This window comes from Pan troglodytes, chromosome 13 (genome assembly GCF_028858775.2).
Source record: "Pan troglodytes isolate AG18354 chromosome 13, NHGRI_mPanTro3-v2.0_pri, whole genome shotgun sequence".
Classification (NCBI taxonomy): Eukaryota; Metazoa; Chordata; class Mammalia; order Primates; family Hominidae; genus Pan; species Pan troglodytes.
Genome location: NC_072411.2, coordinates 96,524,073 through 96,540,772, shown reverse-complemented (window position 1 = coordinate 96,540,772; position 16,700 = coordinate 96,524,073). Strand labels below are relative to the sequence as shown.

The following is a 16,700-nucleotide window of genomic DNA, read 5'->3' as shown; positions in this document are numbered from 1 at the left end:
CACTTCCTCCCCTTGTCCTCTCATGCATAGAGGTGGTAAGTTTTCTGCTTTTGCTGGCACTTGACTACATCTTTTATATAGCCCCTTAATGAAATCATCATCAATCTATTGAGTAGTTTTATCCCAAAATCTTAACTGATATGGAAATTTATCCAATTTAAGGGTGGATACATGGTGCAGAACCATTATTTAGGGCCATTATTTTGCTTAAAGAGCAATAATGTGACAAAAAATTGGGTAACAAAGCTACTTGGAATGTATTTAAATTTCAAAATCACACTTATATTAATAAACAATGATATTTCTAGCAGAATTTCAAAGATAATAATTACAAAATGCCTTATTATTTTATGTCACATGTAAAATTATAATTAAGGCTTATTTCCTATGTTTAATTTTTAAACCTGGCTTAATAGATTAAAAACCATAAAACCACTTTTATTATGTAGATAATATTTCAATAAACTTTATTCTATTTCTGTTCTCTAAGTGAAATATTTTTAGACTATTTTTTACTCTGAAGGACATTGTCTCTGCTTGTTTTATTTCTTAGACTTCATTTATGACTTTAAAAAAGATATAGCAAAATGACCATTTTTAAAAAATGCACGTTAAACATATAAATTATCCAATGATTTTCAAAACACCTCTTTTTTGAAATTATTATTTACAATCTGAATTCAACTTTTAAAAAAGTGTTTTGAATGTGAAGAGTAAGCCTGATACCCTTATTGCTTCTTCCTTTTGAGGAATAGAGATAAGAATTAAGCTGTTACCTTTATATTAATGTATATTGGAAATTCCTGAGTAGGCAGTTCTAGGGTGATCACACATCCTGCTTTAACTGGAACAGACACAGGTCACACATACTGTTCCAATGTAAGTATTAATAGTGCATTTTCAAAATGATCAGTTTGGATGATAAATTATGTGGTTGCTTAAAGCAATCCTATAGGCAGCAATTTTTACTTGCCTATCTTTCTTCTTCATTATATGTTTTTTCTGGTTATTCTTTAAACTTTTGTATTAAAGGGCTTATGTTTTTATTACCTGTTAGCTTATCAATGCTTTCTTTAAAACCTATTTAACATTTAGAGGAAAATCAAATAAAAGTTCTTGCAATCCCCAATGACTCACTGTTTAACTCTGACTTTCAAGAGAATTAGCCCTTATAATTCTCTGTTCATGAATGCCAGAGGAATTAGTATGGAGCATTAGTTGGGAAAAGCTTAATGGTAAACATACCCTGAAAAGTAATATAGAGAAGAAATAAAAGGTCATTATTTTTCCCAGACCTAAAAATAATGTGTTTAAAAAATCCAGTTCATATCTTTCATGCGCGTCCATGTGAAGAGACCACCAAACAGGCTTTGTGTGAGCAACATGGCTGTTTATTTCACCTGGGTGCAGGCGGGCTGAGTCTGAAAAGAGAGTCAGCAAAGGGTGGTGGATTATCATTAGTTCTTATAGGTTTTGGGATAGGCGGTGAAGTTAAGAGCAATGTTTTGCGGGCAGGGATGGATCTCACAAAGTACATTCTCAAGGGTGGGGAGAATTACAAAGAACCTTCTTAAGGGTTGGGGAAATTATAAAGAACCTTCTTAAGGGTGGCGGAGATTGCAAAGTACATTGATCAGTGAGGGTGGGGCAGAAACAAATCACAATGGTGGAATGTCATCAGTTAAGGTTATTTTTACTTCTTTTGTGGATCTTCAGTTACTTCAGGCCATCTGGATGTATAAGTGCAAGTCACAGGGGATGCGATGGCTTGGCTTGGGCTCAGAGGCCTGACATTCCTGCCTTCTTATATTAATAAGAAAAATAAAACAAAATAGTGTTGAAGTGTTGGGGCGGCAAAAATTTTTGGGGAGTGGTATGGAGAGAGAATGGGCGATGTTTCTCAGGGCTGCTTCAAGCGGGATTAGGGGCGGCATGGGAACCTAGAGTGGGAGAGATTAAGCTGAAGGGAGATCTTGTAGTAAGGGGTGATATTGTGGGGATGTTAGAAGGAACATCTGTCATATAGAATTATTGGTGATGGCCTGGATATGGTTTTGGATGAATTGAGAAACTAAATGGAATAAAAGAAGGAGAAAAACAGGTATAAAAGGTCTAAGAATTGGGAGGACCTAGGACATCTGATTAGAGAGTGCCTAAGGAGATTCAGCACAGTCCTGCCAGCAAAGATTATTTATTTACTTCGAGAGTTTAGAGTGGCAGTTTGGGGATAGTACCAGGAGATATCAGCTGTGATGGCTTGGAGAAACAGTGTAAACTGGCAGTGTAAACAAGAGCAGGGCGTGTATGAGTAGTTGAGAACGGTGAATAGGAGTATGACTAGACAGAAGATAGTAGGGATGACAAGTTTTTTGGGGCACAGTCTAAGTTGGTCTGGTGTCGAATGAGACTGGGGCCTAATAAAAAGGAGCGTCTATACAGGAGCTTAAATGGGCTGTAACTTGTAGCATTCTGAGGACAGGTCTGACTTCTGAGAAGGGAAAGTGGTAAAAGTATTTTCCAGTCCTTTTTAAGTTGGTGGCTGAGCTTGGTGAGGTGTGTTTTTAAAAGACCTTTAGTCCATTCTACTTTTCTTGAAGATGGAGGACCGTAAGGGATGTAAAGGTTTCACTGAATACTAAGAGCCTGAAAAACTGCTTGGCTGATTTGACTAATAAAGGCTGGTCTGTCACCAGACTGTATAGAGGTGGGAAGGCTAAACTGAGGAATTACGTCTGACAGAAGGGAAGAAATGGCTGCGGTGGCCTTCTCAGACCCTGTAGGAAAGGCTTCTACTTATCTACTGAAAGTGTCTACTTAGACTAAGAGGTATTTTAGTTATCTGACTCGGGGCATGTTGAGTAAAGCTAATTTGCCAGTCCTGGGTAGGGGCAAATCTTCAAGCTTGATGGGTAGGGAAGGGAGGGGGCCTGAATAATCCTTGAGGAGTAGTAGAATAGCAGATGGAACACTGAGAAGTTATTTCCTTGAGGATAGATTTCCACGATGGAAAGGAAATGAGAGGTTCTAAGAGGCGGGCTAGTGGCTTGTACTATAGCATAGCCTGCCTTTGCTGGTGTGTGGTGATTAGGCCTGGTGGAACTGCCATCAATAAATCAAGCATGATCGGGTGAGGAACAGGAAAGAAGGAAATATGGGGAAATGGGGTGAATGTCAGGTGGATCAGAGAGATACAGTCATGGGGGTCAGGTGTGGCATCAGGAATAATGTGGGAGGCCAGATTGAGGTCCGGGCCAGGAACAATGGTAATTGTGGGACTTAACAAAGAGTGAGTACAGCTGAAGGAGCCGTGGAGCAGAAAGTATATGCGTCAGGTATGAGGAAGAAAATAGATTTTAGAAGTTATGAGAAATGTAGAGAGTGAGTTGAGCATAGTTTGTGATTTTTAGGGCCTCTAAAAGTATGAAAGCAGCAGCAGCCGCTGCACACAGACATGAGAGCTAGGCTAAAACAGTAAGGTCAAGTTGTTTGGACAGAAAGGCTAGAGGCTAGAGGGTCCTGGCTCTTGCTTAAGAATTCTGACCGCACTAACCATGCCTAGGAAAGGAGTTGTTGTTTTGTAAGGGATTGAGGTTTGGGAGATTAATCGGACACGATCAGCAGGGAGAGCACGTGTGTTTTTATGAGAATTATGCGGAGATAGGTAACAGATAAGGATGAAATTAGGGCTTGACTGAAGTAATTGGGGCTGTCTGTGAAGCCTTGCGGCAGTACTGCCTAGGTAATTTGCTAAGCCTGATGGGTGTCAGGGTCAGTCTAAGTGAAAGCAAAGAGAGGCTGGGATGAAGGGTGCAAAGGAATAGTAAAGAAAGCATGTTTGAGATCCAGAACAGAATAATGGGTAGTAGAGGGAGGTATTGAGGATAGGAGAGTATATGAGTTTGGCACCACGGGGTGGGTAGGCAAAACAATTTGGTTGATAAGGCTCAGATTCTGAACTAACTTGTAAGCTTTGTCTGGTTTTAGGACAGGTAAAATAGGGGAATGGTAAGGAGAGTTTATAGGCTTTAAAAGGCCATGCTGTAACAGGTGAGTGATAACAGGCTTTAATCCTTTTAAAGCATGCTGTGGGATGGGATCTTGGCATTGAGCGGGGTAAGGGTGATTAGGTTTTAATGAGATGGTTAGGGGTGCATGATCGGTCGCCAAAGAGGGAGTAGAGGTATCTTATACTTGTGGGTTAAGGTGGGGGGATACAAGAGGAGGACACAAAGGAGGCTTTGGATTGGGAAGAAGGGCGGCAATGAGATGTTACTGTAGTCCAGAAATAGTCAGGGAAGCAGATAATTTAAAGTGTCTCAGCCTAATAAGGGAACTGGGCAGGTGGGGATAACTAAAAGGAGTGCTTAAAAGAGTATTGTCTAAGTTGGCACCAGAGTTGGGGAGTTTTAAGAGGTTTAGAAGCCTGGCTGTCAATACCTACAACAGTTATGGAGGCAAGGGAAACAGGCCCTTAAGAAGGTAATGTGGAGTGGGTAGCCTCTGTATTGATTAAGAAGGGGACGGACTTACCTTCCACTGTGTGAGTTACCTGAAGCTCGGCGTCCATGATGGTTTAGGGGGCTTCCGAGGCGATCGGGCAGTGTCAGTCTGCAGCTGCTAAGCCGAGAAGATCTGGGAAGGAGTCAGAGAGCCTTGGGCCAGAGTTCCAGGAGCTCTGGGGGTGGCTGCCAGGTGAGTTGAACAGTCCAATTTCCAGTGGGGTCCTGCACAGATGGGACACGGCTTAGGAGTAATCCCGGGCTGCGGGCATTCCTTGGCCTGGTGGCCAGATTTCTAGCACTTATAGCAAGCTCCTGGGGGAGGAGGTTCTGGAGGAATGCCTGGCCACTGTGGTTCAGGCATTTCGAAGTTCTTGTGTGCTGGAGGTGTGGCTGGGGTTTGTCTCACAGTGGAGGCAAAGAATTGCAACTTTTTTCTATTATTGTACACCTTGAAGGTGAGGTTAATTAAGTCCTGTTGTGGGGTTTGAGGGCCAGATTCTAATTTTTGGAGTTTTATTTAATGTTGGGAGCAGATTGGGTAATAAAATATATATTGAGAATAAGACGGCCTTTTGACATTTTGGGGTCTAGGGCTGTAAAGCGTCTCAGGGTTGCTGCCAAAGGAGCCATGAACTGAGCTGGATGTTTATATTTGATGAAAAAGAGCCTAAACGCTATCTGATTTGGGAAAAAGAAAAAGGAGCATTAACCTTGACTATGCCTTTAGCTCCAGCCACCTTTTTAAGAATAAATTGCTGGGCAGGTGGGGGAGGGCTAGTCACAGAATGAAACTGTAAGCCGGACCAGGTGTGAGGAGGGGAGGTGATAAAAGGATTATAGGGTGAAGGAGCAGAGGCTGAGGAAGAATTGGGACCTAGCTCCGCCTGGCGAGGAGGGGAGAGGTCAGATGGGTCTGTAGAAAAGGAAGATTAGAAAGACTCAGCAACACTTGGGGTTGGGACTGAGGGGACAGGTGGGAGGGAAAGAAGGAAGACTTGGGACGAGTTGCATTGGGCACAGAGACTAGGAAGGGACTGATGTGTAAAAGAATGCCTGGACGTCAGGCACCTCAGATCGTTTGCCTATTTTATGACAAGAATTATTTAGATCTTGTAGGATGGAAAAATTCAAAGTGCTGTTTTCTGGCTATTTGGAACTACTGTCGAGTTTGTATTGGGGTCAAGCGGCATTGCAGAAGAAAATAAGGCATTTAAGTTTTAGGTCAGGTGTGAGTTGAAGACGTTTTAAGTTCTTGAGAACACAGGCTAAGGGAGAAGGAGGAGGAATGGAGGGTGGAAGGTTGCCCATAGTGAAGGAGGCAAACCTAGAGAGAAGAGAGCCGATAGTGAAGGAGGCAAACCTAGAGAGAAGAAGAGGAGGGAAGGGGTTCAGGGGTTCTTACCTTACAGAAAAGCAGGAAAGGGGTCGGGGTGCAGAAATAAGGGATTGGGGCACAGAGATAAGAGGTCGGTGTGTGGAAATAAGGGACTGGGGCACAGAGATAAGAGGTTGGGGTGTGGAAATAAGGGATTGGGGGTTCTTGCCCCCTAGAAAAGCAGGACTTACTGCTAAGGGTGAAGGAGAAGGGGTTGAGGGGTACTTGCCCCTCCCCCAGAAAAGCAGAGAAGGGGTAGAGACACGGAGAGAAGGGGTTGGGGTACTTGCCCCTCCTCCAGAAAAGCGGGACTTGCCGCTAAGGGTGAAGGAGAAGGGGTTAAGGGGTTCTTGCCCCTGCCTCAGAAAATCAGAGAAGGGTTAGAGACACGGAGAGAAGGCGTTGGGGTACTTGCCCCTCCCCCACAAAAGCAGGACTTGCTGCTAAGGGTGAAGGACCAAGGCAGGCATCCGTGCGTGGTCTGACACCTCTGAAACGTGGGTAAATAATCAGAGAGGCATCCCTGCAATGATTAAACACCAAGGGTAGGCTGCCTTCCCAGTCCGTGACCGGCGCCGGAGTTTTGGGTCCATGGATAAAACATGTCTCCTTTGTCTCTACCAGAAAAGGAAAGGAATTGAAATTAAGAGAAGGGAGAGATTGAAATGTGGCACCAAGACTGAAAGGAGAAAGAGGTTGAGGGATAGTGAGGGAGGTTGGAGAAGACAGTAAAAAGAGGCTGCTTACCAGATTTGAAATTGGTGAGATGTTTCTTGGGCTGGTTGGTCTGAAGACCTGAGGTCGTAGGTGGATCTTTCTCACGGAGCAAAGAGCAGTAGGACAGGGGATTGATCTCCCAAGGAAGGTCCCCCGATCCGAGTCACGGCACCAAATTTCATGCATGTCCATGTGAAGAGACCACCAAACAGGCTTTGTGTGAGCAACATGGCTGTTTATTTCACCTGGGTGCAGGCGGGCTGAGTCTGAAAAGAGAGTCAGCAAAGGGTGGTGGATTATCATTAGTTCTTATAGGTTTTGGGATAGGCGGTGAAGTTAAGAGCAATGTTTTGCGGGCAGGGGTGGATCTCACAAAGTACATTCTCAAGGGTGGGGAGAATTACAAAGAACCTTCTTAAGGGTTGGGGAAATTATAAAGAACCTTCTTAAGGGTGGCGGAGATTGCAAAGTACATTGATCAGTGAGGGTGGGGCAGAAACAAATCACAATGGTGGAATGTCATCAATTAAGGTTATTTTTACTTCTTTTGTGGATCTTCAGTTACTTCAGGCCATCTGGATGTATAAGTGCAAGTCACAGGGGATGCGATGGCTTGGCTTGGGCTCAGAGGCCTGACAATATCCATGTGATCCATAACAGTATTGTTCTGCGATATTTTAAAGAATAATATTTAATAAAACCAATTCATGTGGATAATTTTTAATGTAAAAAAAGATTCAAATAAAATTTTAAAAAAAACCAAATAGACTAGTAAAAAAGGAAATTAAGCAACATGTCCTTACCATATCTTCCTTTACATGCATATTCTCAAGCACTGTCTAGTACCAATCAAAGTCTGAAATATGTTTTTATAGAATTAATGTATCTTTTCATCTTGGAAGGTACATATTCAAATAATCTGCATATAACATAATATTATCTCACTGTATTCAACACACTGATTATATTCTTTATTTTAAATTATTATTTACTTATCCTTAATTTTATATATATAATTATTTATTTTTTATTTTTTTGAAACAAAGTCTCACTCTGTCACCCAGGCTGGAGTGCAGTGGCATGGCCTCAGCACACTGCAACCTCTGCTTCCCAGATTCAAGCGATCCTCCAACCTCAGCCTCCTAAGTAGCTGAGTCAACAGGTGTGCACCACCAGTCCTAGCTTATTTTTGTATTTTTAGTAGAGAATGGATTTTACCATGTTAGCCAGGTCTCCTGACCTCAGGTGATCTGTTCGCCTTGACCTCCCAAAATGCTGGGATTATGGGCATGAGCAACCATGCCTGACCTCACTTATATTTAATAAGTGTTAATTGAGTATCTATTATAAGACTAACTCTAATCTACCAGAGCATTGAGGAAATAAATAACTATTAAGTTGATAAAGTTAAAACATATACACTCACCAGGCTAGTGAGTTAAATAAATTCATTTGCTTTTACATTTATAACCATAGGGTCATAGAATATATATACTCCAGTTGATGGCATAAAATGAATGTTCCAATTTTTCCTTATATGAGTAAGACAAATAAGAAGGAATGATGAAACTTTCCACTCTCATCAGCTCAATTATTTTTTACAACAGAGGGAAAACCTTATCAAATGCAAAATTCTCTGTTTGTGAGCATCTGATCCATCTCTAGTAGTTTCTTACTCCCTACTCTTGTTATTCCTGTTTTTAGGGATGAATCAGTAAAAGATATGAATTTAGTGGTTCTGTGCATGTTGTATTCTACTGCAGTAAGCATGAGGCATGGTTTGTGGTTAATTCCAATTTTAGTAATGGTACAATTAGTACATTCATTAGAGGCCAGTGTTAGTTTTCTTTCATTAATTTATACATATAGTTTCAACATGTATTAATGATCATTGCATAGATCTATCATTTCATTAGGTTTACAAAAATGACTTTCTAATATCTCTCCTGTAGTTATTGACTAGAATTATTCTGCAAATAACTTTCAACTATGTGATTATACTGGAATACCACTGAGAAAAGAAAGACATGATATACACTTTATTTTTTCACTTTATCCATTTACTGAAATCTGTCAGTACTGTAACATTGTCAGGAAAAATAGGAAAGGAGATGATTTCAGTGATTCAGTTTAGTTTTAGCCTGGGGCTCTAGTGCTTCAAAAATGGAAAAACAAAATCTACAGTAATCAGAGTACATTGCTGATCCCAATCAGATTTGAAAATGTTTCTTTGCTCCCTCCACAGTTTAAAAATATACAGTTAACAGAATTATTAACTTCTATTGTTGAAGACCTGAGAAGTCTGATTATGATGTTTGTCAATAAAAATGTATATCACTTAGCAGAAGTGAAACAAAATAGTTGTAATTAAAAGAGAAGTTTTCTCACCTCCTTTGTCTAGAGTCAAAATGAATCCTTTTCCTTTAAATTTAGACTAATGTTGCCAAATATTTAATTAATATTTTGCTAAGATTAACATTAAAAACAAAAATAACTGGTTTTGATTTTTTTGTCTTTGGAGACAGGGTCTCACTCCATCACCCACTACAGCCTGGGCCTCCAGGGCTCAAAGTATCCTCCCACCTCAGCCTCCCAATTAGCTGGGAAAAGAGGCACACAGTACCATGCCTAGCTAATTTTTAGTGTTTTAGAGATGTCATCTCAGCATGTTGCTATTTCGCTTTAACAGAAAATAGCAAAGTAGGAGAAAGGTAATCTTATACTTTTACTACTGGATTATAAATTTTAGAGGAGGAGCTTTTCAGTTTTGTTCTTTGATGCATTAACAGCATTTGCATGGTGTCAGTAATTGCTCAATAAATACTTGCTAAGTGAATGACTGTATCAAAGTTTCCTTAAAGCGATTGGATAGTGAAGACAACCATGAGGTTTTATGTACACATGAAAAAGACATTTCACCATAATGAACCAAAATCAGAATTGATTGGATGTTTTCCTCCTTAGCCCCACATTTCTACTCCTGTTACTTAATTGTGAAGAAAACTATGAGAGACATAATCTTCTACATTTTAAGGTATGCCCAATACCTGGATATTCAGGAACACGATAATTTAATGTAACTTAATTTCTCTCTCATTGGTTCGTGTTGTACTTAAAAATGTTATATTTAAATCAGTGGGTTTTTTTTCTTTGAACACAAGAAGCTTATATAATTTATTCATGTTCGATTTTAAATCACATTTGATATTTCATAATGTATATTGTCAGTTTGCTAGCATTTGACATTTGGTAGAAAATCTCTAGGCTTGAAAGTATATATATCGGCCGGGCGCGGTGGCTCATACCTATAATCCCAGCACTTTGGGAGGCCGAGGCGGGCGGATCACGAGATCAGTTTGGAACCAGCCTGACCAACATAGCGAAACCTCGTCTCTAGTAAAAATACAAAAAATTTGCTGGGCATGGTGGCAGGCACCTTTAATCCCAGCTACTTGGGAGGGTGAGGCAGGAGAATCGCTTGAACCCGGGAGGGAGATGTTGCAGTGAGCCGAGATCGCGCCACTGCACTCCAGCCCAGGGGACCAATGCGAGAATCCATCTCAAAAAAAAAAAAGTATATATATCTAATATTAATATTCTCTAACCACTGATTCTCAATTTTACCTTTCTAAAGTAGTTACCTGTCTTGTAAATCTTTACATCAGTTGATTACATTTAGGAATTACAGGTTTATGCTGCATTAAGATGGCATACTTATTATCTTTTATATAGCCCATATTTTATTGTTGCTGTTTTTATTATTGGTAAAGGGTTTTTGTTTGTTTTGTTTTGTATAAGCCAAAGACAAACTCTTATCTCTTGAGGAAGATTCCAATGAACTGAAAAAAATTTAAAAAAGAAGAAGAAAGAAGAAACCCTTTGGCAAACTTGAGTCTTGTATTTACTGAGGGTTTATTGCTACAATTAAACATTTTATAAGCACAAATTTATGTTGTAAAATTTTGGCAAAATATGAAAAAAATATGTTTCTTACTGATTCATTTGGAAACACTTTGATTGCTTAATTTACGAAATGTTCCAAACATTTCCACAGGCAAATTACCAAGAAGGTATTCAGTAGTAGAGATGTTATTAAATTCAGTTACATATGTTGGCATTGAGAATACCAGATTTATATTTTAAAAGAACATTTTAAGTACTGAAATCAAAATAATTGTATTTTTAAAAGGTCACTAAGAGTTTTAATAATAACAATTCCTATTATTGTTCACTTATGTTTCAATTACTGTATAAATGCTCCATATGCAGTTTCTGTCAATCTTCAAAGAAATTATATTAAATAGTAGTTATTTCTATCCCTATTTTATAGATTTCATGTCTGAGGTTGAGTGAAATAAAGTGATTTTCTCAAAATGCTACGATGGGAAGTGATAGAAAAGGTCTTTTCATTTCTGTAAAGATTTTGGATTTTTCAGCAGTGGTTTTTGTATATTTAAAATACTCTTGAGAAGATCACTTTTATTCAATATAGAGATTTAAATCATTAAAGTTATAACAGAAATGGTTAAGCCTTAAATTCAGCAGGCAGATTTTATTATCCTGTTTATACATTTAGCATTAACATTTAGTATTAATAATCAATTTTGGTTGGCTTTGAGTAATGTTTGATCCCATTTACCAACTTAATTAAAAATCTTCAAATATTTTAACTGCATTTAAAAATTTAATATATCTTATTTATTTCATAAGTACTTCAACTGTCTGACTTAGCAAACAAAACATTTCTGAATTAAAATATTCATTAATGTTTAATAAATTAAATATATAAATATAGATAAATTAAAATTTTCTTAAATGCTCTAATAGTACATAAAATTTATGGAGTTTCAATTTGATAATTGCTTATTACAAACAATAAATATTATGATTTTTTTTCAAACTAGATTCTAGACTTAATTCTAAACTTTCCTGAATTGGAAGGTATTTACTCACAAAGAAAAGGTTTCAAGCGTCATTACTTGAGATTACTGAAGACTAGATATTTTTGGCCTTGCATGAAACTGGAACCTGCAAACATCCAGATAAGTTTTTCTTACTATCAATCAACAAAGCCATTGTACCTTCCCAAGTAATTTTGTGAGTGCCTTCTTCAGTATGCTTGCAGTTAATACAGATAAGGACTGTTGACTGGGATGCTTACCAGATTCATGTATGTGGCATTGGTATTCACACAAAATCCATTTATAGAGTTGTTGTCAAATAGTCTATAATACAGATGACAGATTCATATAGTTCAACACCTAAGAATCTGGATTTACATATTATCTGGTCCTTTTCTACTTAAAGATTCTGCCACTCCTACCAAATTTGATCATTATATTGAAATTTGCCTTTTCTGGTTGAGGTGTATATATATATATTTTTCTTTATATATATATATATTTTTATATTTATTTTTTCTTTTCTCCTTCACTTTTCAAAGGCATTTAAACTTGATAAAAACATAAAATATTTAAGTACATTTTCCATACAATGATAAAGACTTGGAACTTTATGGACTCCTGCTTCTTTCATGTTTATTATATACAACTCTTATTTAAATTTAGATATTTAAAACATAAATCAGTTTGAATTTTGGCTGTCTTACATGACTTTGTCAAAGGGTGGCCCAGTTTATAAAGATAATGCTAGGGACATTTTTATGTTTTCCATTGATTATTAGACAATTTAAAATTTCCACTGAATCTCAGAATATTGTTTGATGTGAAAACATAATTTCTTGTATTTAAGGCTATGCCTATCTCTAGGCATTATTTTCCAGTTTGTTTCAAGGTCATATGTAGTCTTTCCAAAACTTGCAAAGATACATCTTAGTATAGTTCTCAATATTGAACTGATTTGACACCATATATGTGCTTCTCAAATGAATTTTCATACTACAATAATTTTCTAACTGCAAGAACTTTTGTAGACCTGAGTATAAAATCTCTTAAGATAAATGATTGAAACTTAGAATAAGAAGGAAGAGCCAGAGGAAAGAAGAACAAAGTTGAAGAAATGAGCATTTAGTAATAGCATCATCTATATGTCATAAGCTAAAGTAGATTATTGATAAATTTATTTCATAGCAATGTTTCATGGAAGATGTCACATTATGAATGATACAGATAAAGAAATTAAGCTAGATTTGAAATTCAGATTTGTCTCCAAACAAAAGTATTTCTCACTGGAGCGTACCCACTAGAGAACTATTTGGAAATAACTGATAGTCCCCAAATTTTTATATATAGAGAAGGTGCAACTTAGTTTTGGAGAGTAAAGTGATTTTAGTGAGGAACACACCCTGGTGTTCCTTACTTTTCACTTTCTATCACACCAACCCTTTTATACAGTCAAAAAATTGTTTTTGGTATTAAATTTAAGAAAAGTTCACATACTAGGATTTCATGCCCTGATACTGGGTTGCTGCAAAATTAATTGCGGATTTTGCCATTACATTCAACGGCAAAAGCTGCCGTTACTTCTGCATTAACCAAATAAATAATTCAGTGTGTAAAAAAAGTGTGGTATATACATGATGGAATACTATTAGGACAAAAAAATGAAATCCTGTAATTTGTGACAACATGGATGAACCTGGAGGACTTCATGTTAAGTAAAACAAGACACAGAAAGAGAAATATCACACAATCTCACTCATATGTAGAATATATAAAAAAAGTTGATATCAGAGAAGCTGAGAGTAGAAAAGTGGTTACTAGGGACTGAGGAGGAGATTGGGGGTTGGGGGCTGGTAAATGTGTAAAAAGTAATTAGATAACAGGACTAAATGCTGTTGTTCTGTGATACAAGAGAGAGTAAACTATGGTATATTACAAAATAGCTCTAAGGCATTTAAATGCTCAACACAAATAAATGATAAAATGTATGAGGTTTTGGATACTCTAACTACCCTAATTGGATCATTATACAACTTGATCACTGATATTTTGATGTATCCAAACATCAAATTGTACCCCTTAAATATGTACAACTACAACATGTCAATTCAAAAATAAATAAATAAATAAATAACATTTTCAAAGACTATCTCCTTCAGCGAGACATCTTATGAAACAAGACAGCCTGTTATTAAAAAAAAAGTAGTTTCCTCTATAACCTGAAATAAATTACTTCTAAAATTAATGTAATGTACAGGTAAACGTATGTATTAAAGCAAATATCCTGTCTTGTATTAATGTCCCATGGAACTGAGGAGGAGTAAACAAGACTTTAACAAAGTCCTTTACACTAAATAAACCCTACAATTAGATTATTGAATGAAGGTATATATGGGGAAAAGTTCTTTTGAGTATGATTTTTGATGTTTGTAGTGTTTCCTCTAAAACATGTGGAGTAGGAATATTATCACTTGGTTTTTTTGGAAACAGTAAAGATGGCCTAGCTAAGTATGCCAAAAATTCAGAGGTACAATTAAACAGAATTAAATGCATCAAAAATTAATATATTTTACTTAAATGAATATAATGATGAACTATGGTTTAGTCAGATTGTTATTTAGAATTACAAATAATTTGAATTTTTGAATGTATACTTAATAGAATTATGGTCATTCATATAATATTCTTAAAAATCGTAAATACAGAGGTTTGCAAACTCAGAAGGGAGGGTAAAGTTTTATAAGATATGTGAGGCTGTAGTAATTCCTGTTCCACATCTGACATTGAGTAAATATTAAGTTATTAGTCATCATCCACTAAAAATTTCTGATGTGGAGCACTATGGCATGCTATCTCATAGTATACTGGTAAATTTTTGTTAGTATCACATTAAAAACAAGTCTCCAGAAAGCCCTTTTTTAGATGTGCAAGATATTTGTCTTTGACAATTTTGTTTGTTTGTGCTTGATTAGAGAAAGAGTCTGCAACTATACTACCCTAGATCACCTTCTTAGGATTAACTTTTTTTAAGAAAGGAAATTTAAGTATTTTATATAGTTATGAAAAAAGACTGCTGTTCTCTGTATTCCAAAGCTGCAACTAATGACAATAGTATTACACATGTACATTGATGACAGTCTGTGGGATTGAGTATCTAAATTCTTTGTATCCCTTATAAAATTTTATTACTTATGAATACTGAAAAGTTACTGGAAAATCATTTAGCATTGCTGAGCTGTCACTTGATTATCCTGAACTTAGTAATATTGTAAAAGAAGCATAAAATACCAAGATGGAAAAAAAAGAGGTTAAAAAAAGAGCAATAGTAAAAACTACAGTGCAGGATATTAATTGTGTTGAATGGTGTGAGTTTCTGACAGATAATAAACCAGTGATAGATGTGATCTCTAAAATTGCATGTGTATCATGAGCTGAACCCTCAGTCTAATACAGGGTCATTGAATTTTACAGTCTCATAAGCTTCCAGGACTTTGCCTGGCACATCAACACAATTGCTTAATGTGCAATAAATTCTACAGCTAGCCATCTGCTTACCCTTTTGACCTTTCAAATTTTATAAAAACCCAGGCCCATAATTTCTCACTTCATGAAGCACCAGATTTTTGGAATATGTTATAGTTCAGGGTTACTTTGTCTTTTTTTATGCAACCAAAGAGACTTAATATATTGGATAAAATTTGGCAGCAACATGCCTTTTCCATTGAAATGGTTATGAGAGCAATCACTAGAGTTAATGAGATTTAGGCTATTTCTACCTATTGTGTAGTTGGATATGCTCATTTTAAAAAATGTCTGCTAGTTATGGGGATTCTTAAACTAAACAGTATGCAAACTACAGGAAATAACTTCTAAAATAGTTAAGAAACCAAGAAAATGATTCCAAAATATTTATACATTGGTAATAAATAACTTTGTATTTACATACATAGAATATTCTATTATTTTTGCATTTTTGGTTTAGTTCACGAACAAGTTCCTTAATCATATGGCAGGTAATTTCTCATTAGAGACATAACAATATATTATGCACTTGAACAAAAGTTTAAAGAATATCTTTAGTTTTATGATGATAAACTCTTAGGGCCAGATGGATTAGAAGTCATATAAAAATAAATCATGTAACTTCTCCTGAGCATAGACGAACTCTTAGCCTTGAGAAGCTGATGGAGAGAAGGCAGACAAATGACTAATTAACAGAAATCTAACTGCCAAAGGCTCTTTAACCTTTAGTGATTTCTCCAAGAATTATTTTTCATCAAGATACTTATGATTGCTATATATTTCTGATAAAAGAATTGGAGGTTTGGAAGCATCAGAATATAGTAAAGCCTTGCTCATTCCAGACACAGCTCCGGCCCAGCTTCCTTCTCTTTTCTCTGTCATCTTCTTCAACAACAATTGTGGTACTTTTCTTTTTTATCTTAAACCATGGAGCTCTATAATCTATTGGTCCCTTTGAGGTGTAAATTTTTCTTTAAATAAGGTTATTAGGAATTTTTTCTAAACAAATACTATATTTGGCTTCAAGAAAATAACAGTAAAGTGGTTAGAACTGAGACATAGCTTGGGTTCAAATCCTAGCTTTACCACTTGCTGGTTGTGTGATCAAAGGATACCTTTTTCCTTGGTAGCTTGCCCTGTGTAAAATAATGATGATAATCATAGTTTATAAGCGCATAGAGAATATATGAATATAATAAAATATTAATATATAATTAAAACACATAAAATTATCAATATATAAATGTATTAAAATATTAAATTATTAAAATTCTATATATATTCTATATATTATATAATATAGTCTATATATTATAGTCTATATATTATATAATATAGTCTATATATTATATAATATAGTCTATATATTATATAATGTAGTCTCTATATTATATAATATAGTCTCTATATTATATAGAATATATATAGAATATGGAATTATATAGAATTCTCTATGTACAGAATATAGAATGTATAGATTTTTAATATTCCATATATTTAGTCTCATTTAAATTTATATATTCTATATACAGAATATATATAATTAAATGAGGTATATACTATATATTCTATGTATGTGCAATCTCATTTAATTCTTTTAACTCCATAAAAGTTGATATTTTTATTAAGTTAATGAAATTATTTTATTTTTATTAAGTAGTTTTAATATGAAAATGGTTCTTA

At 36.1% G+C, this 16,700-nt stretch overlaps 1 long non-coding RNA gene across 2 annotated transcripts in view; it reads right to left on the bottom strand.

Moving 5' to 3' along the window:
* Positions 1-287: 287 nt before the first annotated feature.
* Positions 288-16,700, bottom strand: part of LOC134807998 (uncharacterized) — a 129,143-nt gene continuing 112,730 nt past the window's right edge. For both annotated transcript variants that reach the window (XR_010149823.1, XR_010149824.1), the window contains 2 exons: positions 6,625-6,860; positions 288-4,724 (listed from right to left, as the gene is read on the bottom strand). This is a non-coding gene — a long non-coding RNA (uncharacterized LOC134807998). The remainder of the gene's footprint in view (positions 4,725-6,624; positions 6,861-16,700) is intronic.